Genomic DNA, 13,379 nt, shown 5'->3' on the forward strand with positions numbered 1-13,379 from the left:
TATCATAACATCTTAGTTGATAATTCAATATACTTTATTTTTGACAAAACATCCCATGTTACGGTAGTGACTTCACATTTTTGGTAGTGACAGTAATGTTTTGGTAGTGACCACAATACTTAGTTTGCCATGGCTGAATCAGACTGTCCACATTTTATGTTAATATAAATAAATAACTATGATGCACATATGCAGTCAGTACATATAGCAGACACACATCTGACAGTAAAGATCTTATAAGCACACCTAGAGCTATTCTATACTTTGGGTCTTGAGGTGCAAGTGAGAAGAGGTATGCTCATAGATTTTTCTTCCTAAAAAACAACAACAACTTACAATGTAGACTGTTTCAGAACCACTTTGTTTTATTTTCACATTTTCAACATTTTGTTTGAGTCATTCAGATAAATCTCCAGAACCACTGAACTGTGTGTGTGTGTGTGTTTACATAAAACATTAATTTCAGAATAATTTTCCTCATTCAGATAAATCTCCAGAACCACTGAAGTGTGTGTGTGTGTGTGTGGGTGTGTGTGTGTGTGTGTGTGTGTGTGTGTACTGGTGTCTGATCACCCTCACTGGAAGTGCTAGGTGGTGTGGAAGCCCTGCAAAATGTCTCCACCTCTTTTTGTCTTTTCACCATCATCCTGTGTCTTTTCTGTCTTTTCCTCCATGCTTTTCTGACCTGTCTTTGCTCCCTGTCAGATAATTCACTGATACTCTTCAACTTTCCTTCTTCCCTTCCCTTTGTTTCTTATTTCTTTCTCTTTCTTTCCTTAAAGGATTAGTTCACTTTTAAAAAAACTTCTGCTGATAATTTACTCACCCCCATGTCATCCAAGATGTCCATGTCTTTCTTTCTTCAGTCAAAAAGAAATTAAGGTTTTTGATGAAAACAGAAGCAAGAAGAACAGAGCAAGGCGAGCATTTGTGCTTATAAAACTTAAACTTTTTTATTTATTTTTGAAATGACCGATCGTTTCGCTAGATAAGAACCTTATTCATCGTCTGGTATCGTTTAAAGCCCTTTGAAGCTGCACTGAAACTGTCATTTGGACCTTGAACCGTTTGGGGCCCATTGAAGTCCATAATATTGACAAAAATCATGGAATGTTTTCATCAAAAACTTTAATTTCTTTTCGACTGAAGAAAGAAAGACATGGACATCTTGGATGACATGGGGGTGAGTAAATTATCAGCAAAAGTTTTTTTTAAAGTGAACTAATCCTTTAAGTATTCCTCGTACTTCACTGGGTCTTCCCTCAACCTTTATTTGTATTCTCTCTGTCTCTCTGTTGTAGTTTTTTTTTTTTTTTTTTTTGTCATGTTGGTGTTTTCTGTCATTCTCCCTGTCAAGTTAATCATAGAAATTAACATTACTGACAACAACCTTACACCTAAGCTAGTATCATGGACTGCAACCTTAAGTAATTGTAACCTCATCACATTACAGAATTTTAACAGAATCTTGCATACTAAAACACTACTAAAACATACTACAGTAGTAATTATTTGCATAACTGTACTAAAATGTAGTTTATTCCTCCAAATAAAGGATTATGTGTTCCCTTTTGTCACTACCAAAACAATAATGTCACAACCGAAACTTCAAGACATGTTACGGTTGTGACTGTTTTGGTAGTGACAATTTTAGATACTTTTGAGCCTAGCTCGAAGATGCTAATCAGCACATGGTGGGGCATAATAAAAATGCGGGACAAGTTTTTTTAGATAAAGTTTCATGATTTAAAAATAAAAAATAAAATAATTTTTTTTTTTAACTTCATTTTTTAAAAGAAAACAAAAATATATTTTTTAAAACAAGAATGGAAAAATTTGCAAAAATTTTTTCAATATAATTTTCACAAGTTGAAATTTAGGGGTTAGGGTTTGGGACAGCCACCTCCTAATTGAAAGTAGCCCATAAATAATGATTTTATATATGTAAAGCTTACTGATATCTTAAATATTATTGTGGGTTTCAATAGATAATTGAAGGATCTTAGTAAACATCTAAGATTTTAATAATTAAATGCTTTTCAAATGTGTTTTTTGGATGAGGGACAGCAGTTTGCACCAATTCTGTAGAATGGCCCATATAATTAAACATTACATTATTATTGTATGGCGGAAATAGTTTAGGAAAAAGTCACTATGGCCACAAATATGTATATATAATTATTTTGTGGCGAATTATCCAAAAGTTTTAAGAAGCTACCAAATTAATTGTTTCTAGTCCACAGTATTCCTTTGTATGTCTTGGAAGGATGCAGTATGAAGTGCACAGCATCTGTTTGAAAGCGATTACAGAACCTGGATGCTCTCTATTTCATCTCACACAATAGCCGCATCTACAAGGCCAGGCTTCCATCCTTTCCTGCGGCTACTAATAGGAACATTGATGCATTGTCTCGCATGTTCTTGGTAACATCTTTTCATAGTGTTCCACAAGGTTTGCACTCACTGATTTTGTTTTGCATAAATCGTTTCTTATACTTTTTTTTTGCACAGGAAGTTTAACAAGAACTTCAGCTTGCTTGCTTCAGTTTAAGCCACGATGCATTCAGTAAAATTGTTTATAAACATATAGTTGTATTAACTTATTTTAAAACAATAATAATAATTGTCAGACACACTGGTTTAATCCAATGTCATTTGAAAAACAAATGCTTAAATATCTATACATGAGTGTTTCACATGCAGCTGTTTGATACTAATTCAGTCCATGCATTTTGGTGTAGGAACAGTAGACCTATTAGGTTTTGGATTACTTACATTACTGTTGTTGAGATTATTTATTTTATTTTTTACATTATTAGTAGATTAACTACAAAAAAGTGTATTCATAATGATAAATGCAATTCATAGGGTGACGATGGGTGATGATGTGCTTGAATACATTCTAGACAATACAACATTCTAGAATAAAAACAAAAAACAAAACTAGTACAGAGATGAGCTTTTAAAGCATTTAATTAGTGCATTAATCGTTGAGTGAGTGACTTACAGAAGAGTTGTGTCTTCGGGCATTTTGAGGGTAGAGAGTGATTCAGTTCCCTTTCGTGGTCACTCCGAGTTACGTCGGATGACGACGATTGGGGTTTCGCTTAGAAGCCTATCACCTTCGAGTATTAGAAAACGAGCCAATGGCAATGAAATGCCATGGGTCTGCGGAATTTGCATAGCGTAACTCCGCCCGCCGCAGGGGGTATATAAGGAAGTACGCGGCACAATGCAGACATGCTTTCGCTTCGGAGCCGAGAACTTCTCCACTCCTGCAAGCCAAATATTCTGAGTTAGTCTTCTCTTAGCTTCGAGACGAGCGAACTCTCCGGTGTTGGTGTGACGGCGATTTCAGCGAGTGCTCACTACCCTGCTGGTCTGTTCAGTGATCTGACAGTTAGTGTGTTTCTCCCTGTTCGCTTCAGCATCCGCGGAGTTTATCCTCTCACAAAAAGAGCTTGCACGCGGCACGTCTTTTTAAAGATGCCTCGCCCGTGCACTTCTGGTTGCGGTCGCGAGATATTTTTCTCTGATGGGCATGAACACTGCTTAGCGTGTTTGGGCGTTGATCACGCTAAAGCAGCGTTCATGGATGACTCATGTTCTCACTGCGGGAACATGACCATCTCCATGCTGCGGTCGAGACTCAATGAGCTCACCAGAGCGAGAGTCCCCCTACCCACACCCCGATCTACTGACTCCGAGAGGGTTAGTACTTCGGCTGGTGGCCGGGGTGACCTGAGGGTGACTGTGTGGGACATACCGCCGACACGTCCGCGGTCCACACACCCCTCTTCAGCAGTGGTACCCGCGAGTGTTCAGACTGAGACCGCTGGTCCCTCTTCGGAGCCCCAGCGCGTCTCGTTTGGAGCTCCAGAGGAAGATACTATGTCGATCGCGGCATCACAAGGTGGGCGCGAGTCCTCGGGAAGTGAGGATTCGGCTGCGTTGCCGCCCTCGGGCGTGCCAGCGTTGCCCGAGTCTGATCCCGAGCTGACCGCCATGCTTTCCCGGGCAGCCGCGGCCATTGGTGTTGAGTGGTCCCCGCCACCTGATCCAGTGCGCTCGCGGCTGGACGATTGGTTTTTGGGAGCGGCCGCTGACACCCGTCGCCGCCCAACCCCAATTCCTTTCTTCCCGGAAGTGCATGAGGAAGTCACGCAGTCCTGGAAGGCTCCCATGTCTTCTCGTGATCGTTCGTCGGCTTTCTCCGCCTTTCCTCCCCTCGATAAAGCTGATGCTTGTGGGTACACTGGGATTCCCACGGTTGAACGTTCTGTCGCGATGCAGCTGTGTCCGGCAAGCGCTTCATCACGTGGTGATCCAAAGCACCCTTCCAAGGCCTGTAGATTCTCGTCTACTATGGTGGCGAAATCTTACAGAGCGGCGGGACAGGCAGCTGCTTCACTGCATGCCATGGCCATCTTACAGGTCTACCAGGCCAAGATGCTCCGTGACATGCACGAGGGTAGGACAGACCCAGGGCTCTTTGATGAGCTGCGCGCCGCCACTGACCTCGCTCTCCGGGCGACGAAAGTGACCGCACGCTCCCTGGGTTTGGTGATGTCCACAGCTGTGGTCCAGGAGAGACACCTGTGGCTGAACCTGGCCGATATGCGTGAGCCTGAGCGGACTCGTCTGCTCAACGCTCCCATATCCCAGGCCGGCCTTCTCGGCGGTGCAGTCGAGGACTTTGCCCAACAGTTCTCGACTGCTCAGAAGCAGACTGAGGCCATTAAACACATTCTGCCCCGGCGTGCTGTTGCTGCTAAGCCACCGGTTCAGAGTCCTCAGCCTGCTCGCCGCCGAGGGCGCCCTCCTGCGGCTCCCGCCCCTCCCGCACGGCCCCAGCAGCAGTCATCGGGGTCGCGTCGTGGAGGAAGCCGCAGGAAGGCGCCACAGCCCTCTCCAGCCCCGCCGCCCGCTAAACGCCAGGCTAAGCGGCGCTCCTGAGACGGGCAGCTCAGGATTGGCTTTCTTTTCTGTTCAGGAGGTGGTAGCAGGGCCACTCCTTCCCCCGGTGGAGGGCCGGGGGAGAATCTTTTGTTCTCCACTCCCCGCTGCTCGTCCCACGACGGGCAGCACCCTAATGTGGTTAAAGACAGAATCGAAATCCCCAATCCTGAGCCCACAGAGCCCGAGGGCCGCAGTGCGCGCCACCCTCGGGTCCCGCCACTGCCGCCCTCCTCTGTCCCAGAGGTGCGGGATGACAGCACGCGCCGCCCACGGGCCTCGCTCCTCTCATCCCCCTCTGTCGCCAGACCCCTGCCAGAGCACGCCCCCGTGGGACGCGCGCCCTCCCCTGGCCTCCTCTGGCAGGACGCGGTTAATGACCGTGCCCCCGCACAGGGCCGCTATGCCACCCTCGCCGGTGCCGGTCATTCCGCCTCGCTGCCCCACCGACGGTACGTCTGTGGTTCGTATGACCCCGCTGGTGCACTTTCTGGAGGCCTGGCTAGAGCTTCCCAGACTGTCCCGCTGGGTCGCGAGAACCATCAGGCTCGGCTACGCGATTCAGTTCGCGCGATCTCCTCCCCGCTTCAGGGGAGTCCGCTTCACTATGATCGGTGGCAATGCCCCTGTCATGAGAGCGGAGGTCGCCACCCTGCTGGCGAAGGGTGCGATCGAGATTGTCCCTCCAGCCGAGATGAAGTCCGGCTTCTACAGCCCTTACTTCATTGTACCCAAGAAGTCCGGTGGGTTACGGCCAATCCTCGACCTACGCGTCTTGAACCGCTCCCTTCACAGGCTGCCGTTCAAGATGTTAACGGCCAAACACATCCTCCAGTGTGTGCGGCCGCAGGATTGGTTTGCAGCGATCGACCTGAAGGACGCCTACTTCCATGTCTCCATTTTACCTCGACACAGACCGTTTCTACGGTTTGCTTTCGAGGGGCAGGCATACCAGTACGCGGTTCTCCCTTTCGGGCTAGCCCTGTCTCCTCGCGTCTTTACGAAGGTCGTCGAGGCAGCCCTTGTTCCCCTCCGGGAACACGGGGTTCGCATCCTGAACTATCTCGACGACTGGCTGATCCTAGCTCACTCTCGAGACCAGGTTTGCGAACACAGGGACCTAGTGCTCCGGCACCTAGCTCGTCTGGGCCTTCGGGTCAACTGGGAGAAGAGCAAACTCTGCCCCGTGCAGAGGATCTCTTTTCTCGGTATGGAGATCGACTCGGTCGCCATGTGCGCGCAGCTTACGAGCGAGCGCGCGCAGTCACTGCTGACTTGTCTTCGTCAGTTCGAGGGCAAGAGTGCGGTTCCACTGAAACTTTTTCAGAGGCTCCTGGGGCATATGGCATCCGCAGCCGCAGTAACGCCGCTGGGATTGCTTCATATGAGACCGCTTCAGCTTTGGCTTCGCGATCGAGTCCCGAGGTGGGCATGGCAACACGGCACGCTCCAAGTCCCAGTGACTCCAGCCTGCCGTCAGACCTTCACCCCGTGGGCGAACCTCAGTTTTCTACGGGCCGGAGTGCCCTTAGAACGAGTTTCCCGGCATGTTGTTGTATCAACAGATGCCTCCAACACGGGCTGGGGCGCCATGTGCAATGGTCATGCTGCCGCGGGCTCCTGGACAGGACCCCAGCGCCTTTGGCATGTCAATTGCCTCGAGTTGCTGGCTGTACGTCTCGCCCTGCACCGCTTCCGGGCGTTGCTCAGGGGCCAGCACGTACTAGTCCGATCAGACAATACCGCAACAGTAGCGTACATCAACCATCAAGGTGGTCTACGCTCCCGCCGTATGTCGCAACTCGCTCGCCACCTCCTCATATGGAGTCAGAAGCATCTGAGGTCGCTTCGAGCCATTTATATCCCGGGACACCTGAACCAGGCGGCCGACGAGCTGTCTCGAGTTCGGCCTCTCGCTGGAGAATGGCGACTCCATCCCCAGTCGGTCCAGCTGATTTGGGATCAGTTCGGAGACGCACAGGTAGATCTGTTTGCCTCCCACGACTCGTCCCACTGCGACCTGTTTTATTCCCTGTCCGAGGGCACGCTCGGCACGGATGCACTGGCGCACAGCTGGCCGCGGGGCCTACGCAAGTATGCGTTTCCCCCAGTGAGCCTCCTTGCGCAGACTTTGCGCAAGATCAGGGAGGACGAGGAGCAGGTAATATTGGTTGCCCCATATTGGCACAACCGCACCTGGTTCCCAGAACTAGTTCTCCTCGCGACAGCACCTCCCTGGCCAATTCCTCTGAGGAAGGACCTGCTTTCTCAGGGACGGGGCACCCTTTGGCACCCTCGTCCCGATCTTTGGAACCTCCACGTGTGGCTCCTGGACGGGAGGAGGTAGGTTTGAGTACCCTACCACCAGCGGTGGTGGCTACCATCACTTCCGCTAGAGCATCGTCCACGAGACATGCCTATGCGTTGAAGTGGAACCTCTTCGTCAACTGGTGTTCTTCTAAACATCAAGAACCCACGAAATGCCCGATCAGTGTCGTGCTTTCCTTCCTGCAAGAAGGGTTGGAGCGAAGGCTGTCTCCCTCCACCCTGAAAGTGTATGTTGCCGCCATTGCCGCACATCACGAAGCAGTTGATGGTAAGTCTCTGGGAAAGCACGACCTGATCGTCAGGTTCCTGAGGGGAGCGAGGAGACTAAATCCTCCTCGTCCTCCCCTCGTTCCCTCTTGGGACCTCTCAGTGGTTCTAACTGCCCTGCAGAGTGCTCCCTTTGAGCCTTTGCAATCAGTGGAGCTTAAGTTCCTGTCAATGAAGACAGCGCTCCTGGTTGCATTGGCCTCCATCAAGAGGGTAGGGGACCTGCAGGCATTTTCGGTTGACGAAGCGTGCCTGGAATTCGGGCCGGCTGACTCTCACGTGATCCTGAGACCCCGGCTTGGATATGTGCAAAAGGTTCCTACCACACCCTTTCGAGACCAGGTAGTGAACCTGCAAGCGCTGCCCTTGGAGGAGGCAGACCCAGCCTTGGCACTGCTCTGTCCAGTACGCGCCCTCCGTGCCTATGTAGACAGAACGCAGTGCTTCAGGACCTCAGACCAGCTCTTTGTCTGTCATGGTGGGAAGCTGAAGGGAAAGGCTCTCTCAAAGCAAAGGTTATCACACTGGATAGTGGATACCATTGCTTTGGCATACCAGCAGCAAGGTCGTCCGTGCCCCCTTGGTGTGAAAGCCCACTCCACACGTAGTGTGGCTTCCTCTTGGGCTCTAGCGCATGGCGCCTCGCTAACAGACATTTGTAGAGCTGCAGGCTGGGCGACACCCAACACATTCGCGAGATTCTATAATCTCCGAGTAGAGCCAGTTTCTTCTCATGTACTCGCTTCAACCAGCCGGTGCTAGATTCTGCTCAGGTGTCTTCGCTTGCTCGCCATTCCTCTCCACGGACGGGATACGTGCGATATTTTCCTCAGGTGAGTCTGATAAGCTCTGAGTTTCCTCCAGCACTGCTGACGTCAACGCCTGAGTTATGCCAAATTCCATACTCAGCTTTTGCGCTTGACTAGGTGCCACCATGTGCATGGTCCCCCCTCTGGGCGACCCCCACATGGGTATTCCGCTGTAAGTCTCCTTGTGAGCGTGTGTCTTTCCCTTGGCAAGCCACCCTTGCCACCCCTGGGGTTTAAAATTCCACCTGCGGCTGGACACCCCAGTGTTCTTCCATATGCAGCCTCTGGCCATATGTGTATTCTAAGTCCCCCCCATCAATGGCTGGGCGTAATTGCATACTTCTCCCTGGAGATATGCTCCCCAGTGTACCTTGGTATCCCTGTGTTAAGTAGGACTCCTTCGTTCATGCTAGTCTCACAACAGGGAGCTCAGACTTACGCAGGGCACTGGAAGACAGCCGAGGTGGCGTGATTAGACTGGAACCCCAATCGTCGTCATCCGACGTAACTCGGAGTGACCACGAAAGGGAACGTCTCGGTTACGGATGTAACCCTCGTTCCCTGAGTGGGAACGGAGACGTTACGTCTTCCTGCCACTTCCGCTGTACCGCTGAAAAACGCCTGGGGCCAGTCTCGGCTCCTCAGCGAAGGCATGTCTGCATTGTGCCGCGTACTTTATATACCCCCTGCGGCGGGCGGAGTTACGCTATGCAAATTCCGCAGACCCATGGCATTTCATTGCCATTGGCTCGTTTTCTAATACTCGAAGGTGATAGGCTTCTAAGCGAAACCCCAATCGTCGTCATCCGACGTAACGTCTCCGTTCCCACTCAGGGAACGAGGGTTACATCCGTAACCGAGACGTTCTATGGATGGAAGATACACCATAAAGGTACAGTGGTACAATATATATATATACTGTGTGTGTATATATATATATATATATATATATATATATATATATATATATATATATATATATATATATATATGTTGGTAGCATGTACGTTTAAAAATATGTAAAGCTGAACATAAATCTGCAATTTGTGGCTGATGTCACATTTGCTGTGGCAAAGCATTTCAACATCATACAACCAGCCAATTACAATGTTTATGTCTTGAGGATGTGAACAAACCAGGAAGAGGTGAAAACATTAAAGGTAGTCATTTATTCAGTAATTTTTTTCACCCTCATGTCGCACCAAACCTGTATGACTATTTCCTCAAGAAAAACAAAAGGTGATGTTAGCAGAATGTTAAAGCTGACATGAGGGTGAGTAGATGATTCAGAATGTTCATTTTGGGATTATTAAAAAGAGTTGCTTTCTGAAAGAGTTGTAACCTTCAATCCAGTGTATGTTTGTTTACACAGGAACATCTAAAGTATACATGTATTCACTTTTAACAGATTTTGGTCCCACCAAAGCCACGCTTCCTTCAAAACACATGAACGTGTACAGCAGGGAGCAAACAAAAGTGTCACAAGAGACGTGTTAAGCAACAACTTTTAAATTAACAACAATAGCCATTATAAAATACAGTAAGAAAAAACACAAGCAAACAATTCAGTCAAAATTACAAGCAGCACTCTAGTAGGCTATAGTATTTAAGTGAAATATAGCCTAGATATAAAGTTATGCAACTTAATTTTCCCCTTAACCAAAATCGATTTGCTCTGGGACAAGTAATAGATTAATAAGACCAAAGATTGCCTGTTTGAATTATATCTCATGTTTAACCACTATCTACATAGTAGAGCCAGTGGCAAATTCCCGAAGGACTGGCCGAGATGACGCTGTTCTATGCGGGTACATGAGCGCTGAACGGCTTCTGACGCCCTGAATCCGTGTAAACAGATTGTAATATAGGCACTATGATTATATATTAGTCACATATTTGAGGTCTAAATAACAACATTCTTGCCTGAAAAACTCTTAAAACTACATTTCATGACACAACAAAAGTAGTATTAAAAAACAAAAACCATGACATGACAGTCGCCGCAAGCGGAGTGATACAAACGGTGAAACGGTGAGAGTGCTGTTACTGTGTGAATAACGCACGACTGAAAAAGACTCTCAGCCAGTCAGATTCGAGAACCAGAAATAACTGTATATATCAGACATCCCATTTTTCCTGGGACTGTCCCATATTTCAGCTCTATTTTTAGTGTCCCGACTTTTGTCCCATATTTTTCTTTCCTAAATTGTCTTTGCTAGATGATCATAGTAGCAGTCCTCTGTCATGCCAGACTAGCCTAATCAAAGGTATAGCCAATCTCGTCATTGTACATTTTGCAGAACAAAATTTCCAATCCGATCCAATTCCAATCACAATTCGTTATCGATTAACTTGCAGTTAGTGAAGGTGGGATATTAGAGAGCATGGAGGAGGTCAGACGCAAAGATGTCAAAGAAGCATCTGTGTAGCCACATTTATCAAGGATCTTCAAAAATAGTTTATCAAGTTATTATGCGCTGTAAGTTGTGAAAAAAGAGCTCAATGTAGTATCACGCTGAATGACACCAGAAGTGTGCGATCCCGAATTCAATCATGTGGAGTATCTCATTCCACCATGAGAAACCTGGTCACCCTACATTATGTAGACAATCGTTTCCTCTTAATTCACTGAACCACAAAATGTGTATTTTTTTTTCTCTCTCTCTCTGAATTGTCATTCAGCAAAATATTTAATTATCTCTTGTCTATTGACCATATGCAGTTGTCTGCAGAAGAGATGGCACTGAGAAAAATAAATGTCCCTAAATCCCTTGCAGTTCTGATAGGATATTGGTTCTTTTCCTCTGCTTGTAGATGACTTATCTCTCATACACTTTGACATGACGCTGTAATTCCATACACCTCAGTCAGAGAGGATTTGTAGAGGATGGTCTGACATGCTGGGACATTGCCTGCAGTAGCATAAGAATGCGATCTGAGAGTATGTGGAAATGACAGGGGTCTGTTTACTCAAATGATGAACCAGCAACTTATATGCACACATCTTTTATTTCTTTAGAATGCCAGAATAGTAGTAATAATGATACTACTAATAAAACATGATTATTCAAAAGCAAATATCTTCCCATTTTTCTCAAACATGTGCTTGGGAGAAAATACATAGTGTGCCATTAATTTAAAGTGTCGTGAAACCATCAGTTCTCACTGTATCTTTTATATTGGAAACCTTGTACAAATGCACAAATTTATGTCATTAATTTCTGTAAAATAGTTCTGTCAAAAAAGGTAAAACTTCTAAGCAATCAAGTAGTTGATATGATACAGCACCTGTCAAAAATGATTGATTGACAGGTGCCCCGCCCCTTCCGGTGACATGCCCCGCCCCTTTTGGCATAGGATCAAAGGGACCAAAGAGAACAAAGGGAGATCAAATGAGATCAAAGGATCAAAGGGGGTTGACAGCTAGTTTTGATGTTTGATTGACAGGATGACAGCTAGTTTTGATTTTTGATTGACAGGTTGACAGTTAGTATGACTTTTGATTGACAGGTTGACAGTTAGTTTCGGGTTTTGAAGTCTTTTGATGCCTTTTGATATGGACAGAAGGTTTTGAAGACACTGTGATTAAATAATTATGTCATGATATCTGACAGAAAGTCTGATTGTTTGATGCCTATTGATGCCTTTTGATATTGACAGAAAGTGTTATAACAATATGTCATGGCTATGACAGCTAGTTTGATGCCTTTTGATATGGACAGAAAGTGTTATAACAATATGACATGGTATCTAACAGAAAGTTGAAGCCTTTTGAACATGACAGTTAGTGTCTGTATGTGTGTGTGTGTTTTTGAAGCTGGTATCACACACGATCCTCCTCCCTACATATTCCTTAGCTTATCCGGGCTGTACTGTGAAAACTGATAAGGGAAAAACTGTGGAAGTTTATCTCACACAAAAACGTTGAAAAACCATTCAGTTCTTTTAAAAGAATATAAATGAAATGTTTATAAAGTTCTTACTAAAACCTCACACCAAAAGTTTAAATAAAATGTAGAACTATCCACTGAACCAAGCATTTCAGTTTAAATCAAATGGATTCACAAAAAAAAAAAAATTGCAATGAGTTAAATGTTTATAGAGTTGAAGAAAAAACATACAGCTCATGAAACAACGCAATGTATGAAAATAAAAAATCATCTTACATGTTTAGAAATCAGGGCCCTCTGGCCTCTCTTTACACCACCTGTTTGACCTTGACCGACCATAATGCTTCTCAAAGTAAAAGCCAGAGCACATCGTATTCCAGATAACATCAAGGCACTGTGATTAAACAATGTCACAAAATTACAATCAGTAAAATGTTTAGAGAGTTAAACAAGTTTATGAATGGGTTCACAAAAATGCGTTCAATATAAAATCACATAGTGGTTCTCTCTCTCTCTCTCTCCTTCTCTCAGCACCGGCTGTATCTGAGCCAGAAGATATAGTGTGTGTAATATTTGACCTCTGACATCTGAAACGTGCTGCTCCTCCAGAGCACAGTGAGAAAGGGGTTTTCCTAATCATGTTGTGTATATCAGACTAACTAAAGTTGAAAAACATTCTTTAAAAGTGTATAAATTAAATGTTTATAATATAAATATCTTATTGATCCAATTGTTTTAGTTTTAAATAAACAAAAATAAAAATCATCTTACATGTTTAGAAATCAGGGCCCTCTGGCCTCTCTTTACACCAGCGTTTGACCTGCGGAGCTTTCAAAAAGCACCAGCCAAACGGTGTGTTTGTGTGTGTGTGTGTGTGTGTGTGTGTGTGTGGGTGTGTGTGTGTGTGTGTGTGTCAGAGAGTCACACAAATTCAGCGATCAGGATATCAGGTGCTGAGTTTATTGATAAGAAGTATAACCTTAAAAGTTTAAATGAAATCTTTTAAAAACAAAAGACTGTTTAAATAAAATCTTTAAAGTTTGAATACATACGCATCTTCTATTTACCTTTTAGAAGATTACTGTAATGATTTTGTGTAACGGTAATTAAACAATGTCTGTTCAAAAAC

Source organism: Rutilus rutilus (genome assembly GCF_951802725.1).
Source record: "Rutilus rutilus genome assembly, chromosome: 11".
Taxonomy (NCBI): Eukaryota; Metazoa; Chordata; class Actinopteri; order Cypriniformes; family Leuciscidae; genus Rutilus; species Rutilus rutilus.